This window comes from Oncorhynchus clarkii, chromosome 29 (genome assembly GCF_045791955.1).
Source record: "Oncorhynchus clarkii lewisi isolate Uvic-CL-2024 chromosome 29, UVic_Ocla_1.0, whole genome shotgun sequence".
NCBI classification, from domain to species: domain Eukaryota; kingdom Metazoa; phylum Chordata; class Actinopteri; order Salmoniformes; family Salmonidae; genus Oncorhynchus; species Oncorhynchus clarkii.
The window spans coordinates 25,040,613-25,056,122 of NC_092175.1; the positions used below are offsets into that span (position 1 = coordinate 25,040,613).

At 42.0% G+C, this 15,510-nt stretch overlaps 1 protein-coding gene across 2 annotated transcripts in view; it reads right to left on the reverse strand.

The window, feature by feature from the left end:
• LOC139388595 (protein turtle homolog A-like) overlaps window positions 1–1,697 on the reverse strand; it is a 42,807-nt gene extending 41,110 nt beyond the window's left edge. For both annotated transcript variants that reach the window (XR_011629301.1, XM_071135350.1), the window contains exon 1: window positions 1,308–1,697. The gene's annotated coding sequence lies outside the window, so the exon portion shown is untranslated. The remainder of the gene's footprint in view (window positions 1–1,307) is intronic.
• Between the last annotated feature and the right edge of the window lie 13,813 nt (window positions 1,698–15,510).

The window sequence follows — 15,510 nt, forward strand, 5'->3', positions numbered from 1 at the left end:
GTGTGTTTTCGGGGTAAGGCATTGGCTACAATATTCAGCGAGGTAACAAAGACTCCACGCCTCTGAGTGATGCCAGAAACCACCATAATGAAACATCAAATATTTGTAGATGTTCTGTGAAGGTGTGTGTGTGTGTGTGTGTGTGTGTGTGTGTGTGTGTTTGTGCGCGCGTGCGTATCAGTCTACGGTCATGCATACATGTGTCCCGAGACGTAGACGTAATGGATTCTAAAGGGGTCTTTCTCTGCATGGTGGTCAGTGGTGGATGGATAAGCAGCTGTATTCCACACTCCTCTTCATCCAGGTTGATCGTGCCAGCCGTGGTTTGGGGACAGAGCAGAGGGGATGAGGACTAGTTATTCCTAGTGAAGAACAGAACAAAGCACTCACATCCCCCTGCTGGGGCATCGTGCTCTATCCATAACTAATTAGGCCTCTCATTCTCAATAACACATGTGAAGAGGATAATACCAAATGTGGTGAGGTGATATAAGCCCCAAGGTACATGGGTATCTTCTGAGTAATAATATAATAATAAGAGGATAGTTTTCCATGAACATAGAAATCCTCTGAGAAACAATGACATTCTCACACATCAGTTTGGAGGAGAGTTACCCATAGATGGACTGGAATTCCATCATGGCCAATGCAGATCACATTTATTGCCTATTTTCACCCCTTTTCACTCAGTACTGATCACAGTCTCAATATACATGGCATCAAAAGGTATGATTGGTATGGTTTGTTAAATCTACAGTGAACTGCCATCACCCACACAACCCTTATTCACAGCAATGTTAGCACCGATTTTACAATAGGCTATATTATACAATAACTTTTGGAGGGGAAATGTTGCACTTAGATGACTTATATAGGCCCATATGATATCCTAAGGTAAGAGTAAAGTCCTGTCACCACGCATGACTCCAGTGATGCTGAAGGACTTTAAATTTGAGCATAAATAATTAATGAGGCTTGCATGGTTGTCAACTACAAACATTGGACCGGAATATGATCAACCCACAGGTCTCTTACACAAATATCCCAGGACCCTGTTTGTCATGTCTGACACATCTGAGCATGTGCAAGTGGCAATTTCAAATGTCTGTCTAAAAAAAGTTCCTCAAAAGGAAGTGGCTTTCAAAATTATTTGAGACAGGTAAAGACACACATTTCAGTCCTTCAACAGGTTAAAGTCTAGACGTTTCGATTACTAAATAGCAATACCCACACAAAACAGATAAACGGTCTCTTAAAGTTGTCAAGGGAAAAAAACAAGTTGGTTTAATACAATTAACCCAATTTACCTGCGTTATACACTTTTACAAGTAAAGGCAGGTTGTGTTTCCATTTAGTGCGTCAGTCTGAAGTCTTCTTTCAGTAATTTCTTTAGTCTTCAGCCTGTACAAGTGGCAGGTGTTTAATTGTTTAATTCTCAGATGCCAAATATGTTGTTTCAAGTTTCAACTGATTTGCAGATCCTTACTGAAACATCGAATGGTATCCGCAAATAAATGATGGTGGATTCTGCGCTGAATTCTTTAACAAATTATTGATAGACGCGTTGTATCTCCAAAAAGTTTCCTCGCCCGCTGTAACATTCAACAGGTAGGCATATGCAAAGATTCAAGATACTTCCACGGTTAGAAGGTCCCCTAAAATGCAGAGAATAACCTTCCAGACACATTTGATTTTGATGCTCCGTGGCAAAGGTTTCTACACTCTCACCTCTTCCGTCTTCATTGAGCAGTCTAACCAATCACCTCTTCTCTCTCTCTCGCTCTCTTTCTCTCTTTTTTTCTCTCTCTCTCTCAATTCAATTCAATGTAAGGTCTTTATTGACATGGGAAACATATGCTTACATTGCCAAAGCAACTGAAATAGATAATAAACAAAAGCTAAATAAACAATAAAAATGAACAGTAAACATTACACTCATAAAAGTTCCAAAATAATAAATCAATCAATTAATTTACAAAGCCGTTCTTACATCAGCTGATATCACAAAGTGCTGTACAGACACCAAGCCTAAAACCCCAAACAACAAGCAATGCAGGTGTAGAAGCATGGTGGCTAGGAAAAAAACGTAGAGAGAAACCTAGAGAGGAACCAGGCTATGAGGGGTGGCCAGTCCTCTTCTGGCTGTGCCGGGTGGAGATTATAACAGAACATGGCCAAGATGTTCAAATGTTCATAAATGACCAGCAGGGTCAAATAATAATAATCACAGTGATTGTAGAGGGTGCAACAGGTCAGCACCTCAGGAGCAAATGTCAGTTGGCTTTTCATAGCCGATCATTCAGAGTATCTCTACCGCTCCTGCTGTCTCTAGAAAGTCGAAAACAGCAGGTCTGGGACAAGGTAGCACGTCCGGTGAACAGGTCACAGTTCCATAGCCGCGGGCAGAACAGTTGAAACTGGAGCAGCAGCACGACCAGGTGGACTGGGGCTCAGGTCCTCTGAGAGAGAGAGAAAGAGAGAGAAGGAAAAAAAGAGAGAGAATTAGAGAGAGCACACTTAAATTCACACAGGACACCGGATAACGCAGGAGAAATACTCCAGATATAACAGACTGACCCTAGCCCCCGACACATAAACTACTGCAGCATAAATACTGGAGGTTGAGACAGGAGGGTTCGGGAGACACTGTGGTCAAATCCGACGATACCCTTGGACAGGGCCAAACCCCACCCACTTTGCCAAGGCACAGTACCCACACCACACCACAAGAGGGATATCTTCAACCACCAATTTACTATCCTGAGACATGGCCGAGTATAGCCCATGGAGATCATGAAGATCTCCCCCACGGCACGAACCCAAGGGGGGGCGACAACCCGAACAGAAAGATCACGTCAGTGACTCAACTCACTCAAGTGACACACCCCTCCTAGGGAGGGCCCATGTAATAGGGTTTGAGGCAGAGAATCACAGTGAAGAGAGGGGATCCGGCCAGGCAGAGACAGCAAGGGCGATTCGTTGCTCCAGTGCTTTTCCGTTTACCTTCACACTCCTGACCCAGACTACACTCAATCATAGGGCTTACTGAAGAGATGAGCCTTTTCAAAATAATTTGAGAGGAATGGGAGATTTGATACAGGCTGATAGTTTTTTTATATTTTCTGGGTCAAGGTTTGGCTTTTTCAAGAGAGGCTTTATTACTGCCACTTTTAGTGAGTTTGGTACACATCCGGTGGATAGAGAGACGTTTATTATGTTCAACATAGGAGGGCCAAGCACAGGAAGCAGCTCTTTCAGTAGTTTAGTTTGAATAGGGTCCAGTATGCAGCTTGAAGGTTTAGAGGCCATGATTATTTTCGTCAATTTGTCAAGAGATATAGTAATAAAAAACATGAGTGTCTCCCTTGATCCTAGGTCTTGGCAGAGTTGTGCAGACTCAGGACAACTGAGCTTTGGAGAAATACGCAGATTTAAAGAGGAGTCCGTAATTTGCTTTCTAATGATCATGATCTTTTCCTCAAAGAAGTTAATGAATTTCTCACTGCTGAAGTGAAAGCCATCCCCTCTTGGGGAATGCTGCTTTTTGGTTAACTTTGCGACAGTATCAAAAATACATTTTGGTTTGTTCTTATTTTCCTCAATTAAGTTGGAAAAATAGGATGATGGAGCAGCAGTAAGGGCTATTCGATACTGCACGGTACTGTCCTTCCAAGCTAGTCGGAAGACTTCCAGTTTGGTGTAGCGCCATTTCCATTCCAATTTTCTGGAAGCTTGCTTCAGAGCTCGGGTATTTTCTGTGTACCAGGGAGCTAGTTTCTCATGACAAATGTTTTTATGGGTGCGGCTCCATCTAGGGTATTACGCAAGGTTAAATTGAGTTCCTCAGTTAGGTAGTTAACTTGGTAGGTGGAGGGAGTCTGGAAGGGCATCTAGGAATCTTTGGGTTGTCCGAGAATTTATAGCACAGCTTTTGATGATCCTTAGTTGGGGTCTGAGCAGATTATTTGTTGCGATTGCAAACGTAATGAAATGGTGGTCCGAGAGGACAAACCTAGGTCCAGAGTATGACTGTGGCAGTGAGTAGGTCCGGAGACATGTTGGACAAAACCTACTGAGTCGATGATGGCTCCGAAAGCCTTTTGGAGTGGGTCTGTGGACTTTTCCATGTGAATATTAAAGTCACCAAAAAATGTTATCATACACATATAAAGACATTTCAAATGTCATATTATGTCTATATACGGTGTTGTAATGATGTGCAAATAGTTCAATTACAAAAGGGGAAATAAATAAACATAAATATAGGTTGTATTTACAATGGTGTTTGTTCTTCACTGGTTGCCCTTTTCTTGTGGCAACAGGTCACAAATCTTGCTGCTGTGATTGTACACTGCAGTATTTCACCCAATAGATATGGGAGTTAATCAAAGTTGGATTTGTTTTCAAATTCTTTGTGGATCTGTGTAATCTGAGGGAAATATGTGTCTCTAATATGGTCATACATTTGGCAGGAGGTTAGGATGTGCAGCTCAGTTTCCACCTCATTTTGTGGGCAGTGAGCACATAGCCTGTCTTCTCTTGAGAGCCAGGTCTGCCTTCGGGCGGCCTTTCTCAATAGCAAGGCTTTTCTGTACATAGTCAAATATGTCACAGTGGACAGGTATTCTGCCAGTGTGTACACTCTGTTTAGGGCCAAATAGCATTGTAGTTTGCTCAGTTTTTTTTGTAAATTCTTTCCAATGTCTCTCTCTTCCACACACATGAAGTGCACACACATACACACACATTCACACACACGTAGCCTACGCACATACCATTTTTAGAAAGAAGTTTATACCAATTTTTCTCTTTCTGGCACGTTAGAGTGTGGTTTAAAAGTGTCATGTGTAGGCCTACTTTGTACTGAATGTTGCTTTCCTGCATGGGCCTAAACGCAACCTATCAAATAAACAGACAATGAAAGAAATGTGAAATTGGATTAAAAGAAAATGTGAAATGAACTACATTACTCTAATTATTTATTTATATCCACAGAAAATGTATGCTAAGATTTTATGAAAATTATATTTCAATTGGAAAATCAACAGCAGGCTTTCTTTTTGCCTGACAGTAATGAAGCCTGGTGCAAATCTATGACAGCATATTCACAATTATTGTTATTCATATATCCCATACTATTACAAATATTTATCAAAAAAATATATTTAAATGTGATTAAAGTCAGTATTTGTTTGTGCTCTATTTATTCCAGAGCCTAGGCCGTTCATCAAAAATATATTGCGTCAATTGAATCCACAAGAGGGCGGACTTTGACAACTAATAATCTCAGTGAAACACCTGTTATGGAAAAACAGTTACAGCCAGGTTATAGCAAATATGCTAACGAGCCAATTGCAGTTTAAAACCTTGAAGACAAAGGACATTATACAAGACTAACAGTGGTGCAATCTAGCAAGACAAGTACAGAGTACAAGTACAGAGAAGTACCAAGTACACATGATGATCAAGAAATACCACACATAAAGGAAAGTGTATCATTTTAATCTCAAATTAAAGATACAAAAAAGCAATAATACTATAGGCCACATAAAGCCATGCTATTGGATAGTTTTTTTAATAAATATGTAACGTAAACTGGATAGTCTCTCTTCCAGTCGAACACATCCATGGAGAGCATTACAAACAGATAGTCATGACAGAAATATATAGCAGGCCCTGCATATTTTAAATCATCTTTCATAATCTATACAGTGATAGGATACTCTTACATTTCAAGCCACAGTTGCATTGCGCAAGTGTGACATGCGATAAAACAAAGACAGAATAAAGTTAAACCACTTGGTGATGCTGTTTCTCAGTCTGGGAGAAATTGAGGTAAACAAAATCTTCTCGTGCAGCTTTAGTAAGGTTGGTGTCTTGGCGTTTATTGCTATAGTCATTAATTGTACCGCACAGATGGAAAGGAAATCCCAGAAGATTGAATTGGTAACAGCAGCACCAGAGAAGTCTGTGTGTCTGTGTGAGATTGTAGTGCAGAAGAACTACACCAGGATGATGGCCTGGTGTAGGATCTGCTAGGGCCCAAGGAGTGGGAAGGGGTGGTGGGGTGTGTTGGGGCTAGTGGTATATACACTGAGTGTACAAAACATTAAGAACACCTTCCTAATATTGAGTTGCACCCTCTTTTGCCCATAGAACAGCCTCAATTTGTCGGGGCATGGCTTCTACAACGTGTGAAGCGTTCCACAGGGATGCTGGCCCATGTTGACTCCAATGCTTCCCACAGTTGTGCCATGTTGGCTGGATGTCCTTTGGGTGGTGGGCCATTCTTGATACACACAGGAAACTTTTGAGTGTGAAAAACCCAGCAGCGTTGCAGTTCTTGATACACTCAAACCGGTGCGCCTGGCACCTACTACCATACCTCGTTCAATGGCACTTAAATCTTTTGTTTTGCCCAATCACCCTCTGAATGTCACATACACACAATCCATATCTCAATTGTCTCAAAGCTTTAAAATCCTTCTTTCACCTGTCTACTGCCCTTTATCTAAACTGATTGAAGTGGATTTAACGAATTACATCAATAAGGGATCATAGGTTCACCTGGTCAGTCTGTGTCTTGGAAAGAGCCGTGTTTGTACACTCAGTGTATATAGGGTTAGATGGTGGTGCAATTTCCTTTCCCCCCATTTCCCTTTTCCCTTTTATGTGAACAAATGTGCAGTGCTTCTGAAAGGCATCAATACGCAAAAAAGCATATAGTCTGCTGGAAAACAACTCAAAGAAGAACACCAATAGTAAGTAACCAATAGTCATACTTGAGTAAAAGTAAAGATACCCTAATTGAAAATGAAGTAACATTTTACTTGAGTAAAAGTCTACATGTATTTGTTTCTAAATATACTTAAGTATCAAAAGTAAATGTAATTGCTGAAACATATTAAAGTATATAAAGTAAAACTATAAACAAATTCAAATTCCTTATATTAAGCAAACACGACGGCACCATTTTCTTGTTTTTAAATTCACGGAGAGCCAAGAGCACGCTCCAACACTGACATAATTTACAAACGAAGCATGTGTTTAGTGAGTCCGCTAGATCAAAGGCAGTAGGGATGACCAGGGATTTTCTCTTGATAAGTGTGTGTCCCGCTAAGCATTCAAAATGTAACGAGTACTTTTGGGTATCAGGGAAAATGTATGGAGTAAAAGGTACATCATTGTCTTTAGGAATGTAGTGAAGTAAAAGTAAAAGTTGTACAAAAAAATATGAATAGGAAAGTAAAGTACAAATACCACTTAAGTAGTACATTCAAGTATTTTTACTTAAGTATTTTACACCACTGAAGAAGAAGAATATTTGGGGTAGTGTCTAAAAACTAGATTTAATAGTTTATTTTGCACTGCTCGGTCATGTAAAGGTAAGCCTTTTTTAAGTAGAACTGTCTACGACTGGATAGACTGGATATATCTTCCATGGTAGAACATGTGCTGCTAAACAGGTACAGTAATTTGAGCGTGAGTTATTCTGAATGTATTCACAATGAATACGATCAGACCTCATCTTATTAATTCATTCAATTATAAGAGGTCTACATTTGTGATAGGCACAGCACAACAGTCATGTTGTTGTTGACATTCATGCTTACATTCAACAGTTGACTTATACATCAGACTGTGATACCAATTCTTTGTATACAGTCTGAAACAAAGCACTGCAAAAACAAAATGTATGCCAAAAAAAAACATTGACGACAAGCCAGAATGTTGAATAAAACTAAATTTGAACTTACTCTACCGGTTGTCTGTGAGGTTGACCTTTCAGTGGGTCAGAATTAGAGACAAAATATCAACAGGTATTATTTACCCGACTTTTTATAGCGTCGTACTGTCGTTGAAATTTCTATCAAGTGGCTCATGCGCAAAACCATGTAAACACCTGGAACGTTCCGTTTGCCTTGCAGCATTGCGTTGCAGAGGCAGTTGCAGTTGGTTCTGTGTGGTGCATTCGTTGGATTTATCCCCCCCAAAATGGGCTTACATAAACAGTTTGACTGTAGACTTTCTTTAAAAAAATTGTATTCATGTATTTGCCAAGTAGCATGCATAGCCTATTATTTATTCGATGACATCTACAAATTAATTGTGAGAGCCTACAATATCATTTCCCTCCAAAATACATAGTTTTGGAGCGAAATGTCAAGATAGTCAAGATAGTAGAGAGTAGGCTCTTTCAACAATGAGATCAATGTTGAGGAAGGTATAACGCTCGTCTTCTTCCTCTGAGGAGGAGTAGGAAAGATCGGACCAATGCGCAGCGTGGTAAGTGTCCATAATGATACTTTATTACATGAACACCAGAAAACAAAATAACGAGAGAATGAAACGAAACGATACAGTCCTGTACGGTGACAAACACTAAACAGAAAACAATCACCCACAACTCAAAGGTGAAACCAGGCTACCTAAGTATGGTTCTCAATCAGGGACAACGATTGACAGCTGCCTCTGATTGAGAACCATACCAGGCCAAACACAGAAATCCCAAATTATAGAAAAAATAACATAGACTGCCCACCCCAACTCACGCCCTGACCAAACTAAAACAAAGACAAAACAAAGGAACTAAGGTCAGAACGTGACTGAAGGTTGGCCCAGCCCTTCTGAAAGCACAGGTCTGTGTGGGTCCAGAGATGGTTGAAGTCCCGAAAGCAAGCCGGGAAGTCTCATTCAAGAGCGTTGACTGTTTGGAGAGGAATTCTGAGGTTACTTTAGTCTGGACTGAAGCCAGTTCGATCACCTGCTCCAGATGGTTGGAGCCAGGATCTCCCGGATGGATACCAACTACCGGGAGTCCATCAGCCCAGTTGAACGCCTGTCGATTTGTCTCCGGTAAGCTAAAGTACATTTTGAAAGTGTTTACTACCATAACTGATTGATATTAGATATAATTTAGAGGGCCCTATGTGACATCAGATGTACTTTAATTTTACAGAATGTTCATTAGGACCATAACTTTTCCCAAAGTTGGTTTAAAATATTTTTAGTTTAATGATGCAATGTTACCAAATGTCACGCCCTGGCCATAGAGATGCTTTTTATTCTCTATTTTGGTTAGGCCAGGGTGTGACTAGGGTGGGCATTCTATGTCCTTTTTCTATGTTTTGTATTTCTATGCCTTGGCCTGGTATGGTTCTCAATCAGGGACAGCTGTCTATCGTTGTCTCTGATTGAGAACCATACTTAGGTACCCTTTCCCCCCACCTGTTTTGTGGGAAGTTAACTTTGTAGTTGTTCAGGGCACATAGCCCAAAGCTTCACGGTTGTTTTTTTGTTCTTCGTTTTGTCGGCGTCATTTTTAAATAAAGTTCAAATGTACACTTACCATGCTGCACCTTGGAGCTGTTGGCCGGAGTAGGCATAGCCAGGTGGAAAGCATTTTATTTTTATTTTATTTTATTTCACCTTTATTTAACCAGGTAGGCAAGTTGAGAACAAGTTCTCATTTACAATTAAGACCTGGCCAAGATAAAGCAAAGCAGTTCGACATATACAACGACACCTGTCCCCAAGGAGGAGTAAAACAAACATACAGTCAATAATACAGTAGAAACAAGTCTATATACGATGTGAGCAAATGAGGTGAGATAAGGGATGGAAAGGTGGAAAGCATGGCCCGCTATAGAAAAATGCTTATTGAAATTCTCCATTATCATAGATTAATCGGTGGTGACAGTGTTTCCTAGCCTCAGTACAGTGGGCAGCTGGGAGGAGGTGCTCTTATTCTCCATGGATAATTTGTGTGAGATTGAGGGCATCTAGCTGAGATTGTAGGATGGCTGAGGTATTACGCATATCCCAGTTTAGGTCACATAACAGTACGAACTCTGAAGATAGATGGGGGGAAATCAATTCACATATGGTGTCCAGGGCACAGCTGGGAGCTGAGGGGGTCTATAACAAGTTGCAACGGTGAGAGACTTATTTCTGGAAAGGTGGATTCTTAAAAGTAAAAGTTCAAACTGTTTGGGCACAGACCTGGATAGCATGACAGAACTCTGCAGGCTATCTCTGCAGTAGATTGCAACTCTGCCCCCTTTGGCAGTTCTATCTTGATGGAAAATGTTGTAGTTGGAGATGGAAAATGCAGGGAAACATGTAGTAATCCAGGCTCCACAGTGCTCGGGTTCACAATTCTACAAATACAAGGGTACATATTCAGTTGTACTCTTGGCTGTTGTAGATGCCATCTACTGTTTCCGTGGCATCGATGTTGGTGCTTATGGCAAGGGAAGTGATGGCGGGACCTCCAGGACTCTGCCTTCGGCCAGGCACTTCAGGATGGCACATTGGAGATTCCACCACCCGCATCACTCCCTGGGGCTGAAGACCTGGGACCTGTTCCCCACGTCTTCGTCGGTGACGAGGCCTTCCCTTTAAGACCCAACCTCATGAGGCCCTACCCTGGACACCAGTTACCATTGCCAAAGCCTGTAATGTTCTTTAACAAATGACTGTCCATGGCAAGGTTAGGAATTCTGGCAGCCCGGTGGAGAATGTATCGGAGAGTGTTTGGTCGTGTTCTCCACAACTTCCTGCGGAGGTCATTCCAGGAGCCGCTCCGGATTGAGACGGGCACGCCAAATGGTCACCTATCTGATGTCAGGGCAGGTGCAAACAAAGCCCCCAGACAGGCACTGCAGGTGAGGGAGAAGCTGACCACCTACTTCTCATCGCCAGCAGGTGAAGTCCCATGGCAGTATGCCGTGGAGTGAAACAGCTCTTTTAAGAGCCCCCTAACACCAAGGTTGTTTTAAGAACCATCCACCGTTGTCCATAAAATAGCATTTTCCCCCAGATTATTTTATGTCTCATTGTCTCTCTTCATTTGGAAGTTATATTTAATTGAAATTTGGGAGTAAAGACCACACCTTAACCCCTTCTCTCTCCCATTAACGTCAGTATTATACACAGCTGGCATGGTACACCAGGTGAGCGGGAGCACTAATTAAGGTTATACGACATACAGTTAGTATGATAACAAAGGGAAACGGTAACCTAGGTAACCTAGGGTCCATACAAATAGTACAGTTTACCACCATGTTCACTGGCCTGACAAAATACAGGTGGAAAAAAAAAATTAAATTAAATTAAATTAAATAAAATAAAAAACTAATTAGGAAGAGAATGTGTTTTTACTTTCATCTTGTCTTAGATCTGCAAAGGTGTAGGGAAGAAATCATCAGATTAACTCTAAATGAGTAAATAAAGAAATGAAACAACTGACTATGAAAACATTAGCATTTTATAAGTATTCAAGTACAGGAAAGAACATGACAGGAATGTGTGTTGTAAAACAATTACAACAAATAAAACATATTTTGAAAGAGCTGTGTGTGTGTGTGTGTGTGTGTGTGTGTGTGTGTGTGTGTGTGTGTGTGTGTGTGTGTGTGTGTGTGTGCGCGCGCATGTTTGTACATGTAAAAATACGAAAATGAATGTGTAGCCTGTAATCTGTAAGAGAAAAACAAGAGCATGTATTTTTGGCACAACTGCGGACAGATACAGGGACTACTCATAACGCCTAGACATAGTAGGAGAACTTCAGACATGGCCATAAAGAGAGAGAGGGCAGGGCACTGGATATATGGAGATCTGAGGTACAGAGAGCAGTTGAGTGTGTATGAGTCTCTGTCTGAAAAAAAGAAAATAATGAGTAACCATAACACAGCTAAACAAACAAATGGCTCCTGGACGTCATGGACCAGTCGATGGAACATAACACAAAAAGTTTCAACACTCTGGTTTTCAAGTGGTTTTAAATGAAACAAATATATTCACCTTTAGTCTTGTAAGACACCAACAAGAGCATCTGTGAATTCTCCAGTGTATGAATTTCAAATCTGTCAATTCAAAAATCTATGTAACACTAATAATGAATGCTATCCTAAGACTTTAGAAAGAAATGACTCTATAAATGGACTGAATTTAAACAGAACTGACGTGTGTGAAAGGAAAGCTACAACGAGGTAGGTCAAAACAACAACCAGACAACTCTCCTCTTCCTGTCCTTCCTGTGAGCTGGTCGGCTAAATTGACTCCATCTCTGGAAGGGAGGAGTAAAACAACACATACAAGCATTACATAATATAACACCATAGAAGGTGAGATTTATGATAACTAAATACTGCTTGTGTAGTGTAGTTAGTGGCATAAATATTGCGTGGTAAAGGTAGTAATTCTTGCTGTTTACTCATGGAATTTGTATTTCAGATCAAAATATGAATATGAATATACACTGCTCAAAAAAATAAAGGGAACACTTAAACAACACAATGTAACTCCAAGTCAATCACACTTCTGTGAAATCAAACTGTCCACTTAGGAAGCAACACTGATTGACAATACATTTCACATGCTGTTGTGCAAATGGAATAGACAACAGGTGGAAATTATAGGCAATTAGCAAGACACCCCCAATAAAGGAGTGGTTCTGCAGGTGGTGACCACAGACCACTTCTCAGTTCCTATGCTTCCTGGCTGATGTATTGGTCACTTTTTAATGCTGGCGGTGCTTTCACTCTAGTGGTAGAATGAGACGGAGTGGCTCAGGTAGTGCAGCTCATCCAGGATGGAACATCAATGCGAGCTGTGGCTAGAAGGTTTGCTGTGTCTGTCAGCGTAGTGTCCAGAGCATGGAGGCGCTACCAGGAGACAGGCCAGTACATCAGGAGACGTGGAGGAGGCCGTAGGAGGGCAACAACCCAGCAGCAGGAACGCTACCTCCGCCTTTGTGCAAGGAGGAGCACTGCCAGAGCCCTGCAAAATGACCTCCAGCAGGCCACAAATATGCATGTGTCTGCTCAAACGGTCAGAAACATGAGGGTGGTATGAGGGCCCGACATGAGGGCCCGACATCCACAGGTGGGGGTTGGGCTTACAGCCCAACACCGTGCAGGACGTTTGGCATTTGCCAGAGAACACCAAGATTGGCAAATTCGCCACTGGCGCCCTGTGCTCTTCAGATGAAAGCAGGTTCACACTGAGCACATGTGACAGACGTGACAGAGTCTGGAGACGCCATGGAGAACGTTCTGCTGCCTGCAACATCCTCCAGCATGACCGGTTTGGCGGTGGGTCAGTCATGGTGTGGAGTGGCATTTCTTTGGGGGACGCACAGCCCTCCATGTGCTCGCCAGAGGTGGCCTGACTGCCATTAGGTACCGAGATGAGATCCTCAGACCCCTTGTGAGACCATATGCTGGTGCGGTTGGCCCTGGGTTCCTCCTAATGCAAGACAATGCTAGACCTCATGTGGCTGGAGTGTGTCAGCAGTTCCTGCAAGAGGAAGGCATTGATGCTATGGACTGGCCCGCCCGTTCCCCAGACCTGAATCCAATTGAGCACATCTGGGACATCATGTCTCGCTCCATCCACCAACGCCACGTTGCACCACAGACTGTCCAGGAGTTGGTGGATGCTTTAGTCCAGGTCTGGGAGGAGATCCCTCAGGAGACCATCCGCCACCTCATCCGGAGCATGCCCAGGCGTTGTAGGGAGGTCATACAGGCACGTGGAGGCCACACACACTACTGAGCCTCATTTTGACTTGTTTTAAGGACATTACATCAAAGTTGGATCAGCCTGTAGTGTGGTTTTCCACTTTAATTTTGAGTGTGACTCCAAATCCAGACCTCCATGGGTTGATAAATTTGATTTCCATTGATAATTATTGTGTGATTTTGATGTCAGCACATTCAACTATGTTCAGATCTAGGATGTGTTATTTTAGTGTTCCCTTTATTTTTTGAGCAGTGTATTTAGACAGCAAACTGTTGTTTTAGGATATTTTCTAATCCAGAAACAACAGCTATACATTTGCCTCATATTAATCCTTTGATCTGAAATACGAATTAGCCTACATGAGTATACTGTAAAAAATGACCTACTTTACTTCTGTCGCAATAATATGACACTACCTGTATTGTGGAGAAGAAAAAAAACAGACAATTGAACTCGGCTTCGAAAAGCAGCTGATCCATTTTAACCTTGACTGCTGCTTTTCTTTGCTGAGGCAGCCTCATCAGTGTTGGCACCAGGCTCATGGCAAAGAGGGTCTCTTCATCCTCCTTCCTGTGAGCATCAGGTTGGGCTGCATCCCTCTCGACTTCTTGGAGGAGCCTCTGCTGAAATGACTTGAGGGAATCTGGGGGCTGGTACCTCAGATGACGCCTGGTGTGACGTTGTTCCTCTTCGTTTCTCTCCATGTTTCTCTCCTTGTTTCTCTCCTCGTTTGTCTCCACGGCCACATCCTGTTCAACAAGGTCCTCAGTGGTCACTTCCGTGAGGTTCATAATAATCTCAGGTGGTCCTAGATCCAGAGGTGCTTCCTCCATTTCATCATCTTCCATGGCTGCACCGGTGGTGGTCATACTTGTGGATGATGTAGAGGGTCTTTATGCACCGGTGGTGGTCATACTTGTGGATGATGTAGAGGGTCTTTATGCACCGGTGGTGGTCATACTTGTGGATGATGTAGAGGGTCTTTATGCACCGCTGGTGGTCATACTTGTGGATGATGTAGAGGGTCTTTATGCACCGGTGGTGGGCATACTTGTGGATGACGTAATAAACTACGTAGTAGAGGGTCTGGCTGTAAAATTGCTACTCGTTGCCCCAGGCTCAATACATGGATCCAGAAAAGAGAGAATGTGGCAGAAGAGGCTGTTAGCCTGAAGCTGCTGACCCAGATCTCTTCTTCTCTTTCTCTGCCCTTCTCTCTCTCTCTGATACTTGTCCCTGAGTCCTCTCCACTTCCTCCTACAGTCTTCTTCTACATAGACATGAACATGATAAGCCAAACCTTTACCTAGCATAAATATTGTTATTAGATAGCTATCATGGACATGTCACCTACTGTACAGACAGACACACACACACACAAGTTTGGGAACAGAATTAGAGTAAAAACAGTTTTTTATGAGATCACATTTTCCAAAAACAATTTTCCACAAAAACTCTAAAAAGATCTACTCCGAATTAAGATTCAAAGATGTCTGCCGAAAGAATGGGGTGTCCGCTATGACATGACATCTTGAGTTTGAAAAAAGGTATTTTTGGTTATTGAACTACAGTAGGTGAAGTGGATTTGCATCCTGTAACGGAATTACGGTAAAATAATTACATCATAGGTCCCTAATACTGTATGTACTATACAGAGATGCATAATTATAGATATGATGTCAAGTGTCAGTTGTGCAGAGGGCGGAGTCAGGCGCAGGACACAGAAATTAGTAAAATATCGTACTTTACTCAGAAAAAACAATCAGCCAATAAATCCACTCAGGGATAGCAAACCCTAACAAAAGACTAACACAAACCCAGGAACAATCACACACAAAACATAAGAAGAACCAGAGGGTTAAATAGGGAAATAATAATAACGTAATGGGAACCGGGTGTGTACAATCAAAACATAACAAATCAAAAAAGAAATGTGGATCGGTGGCAGCTAGAAAGCCTGTGACGACGACCGTCGAACGCCGC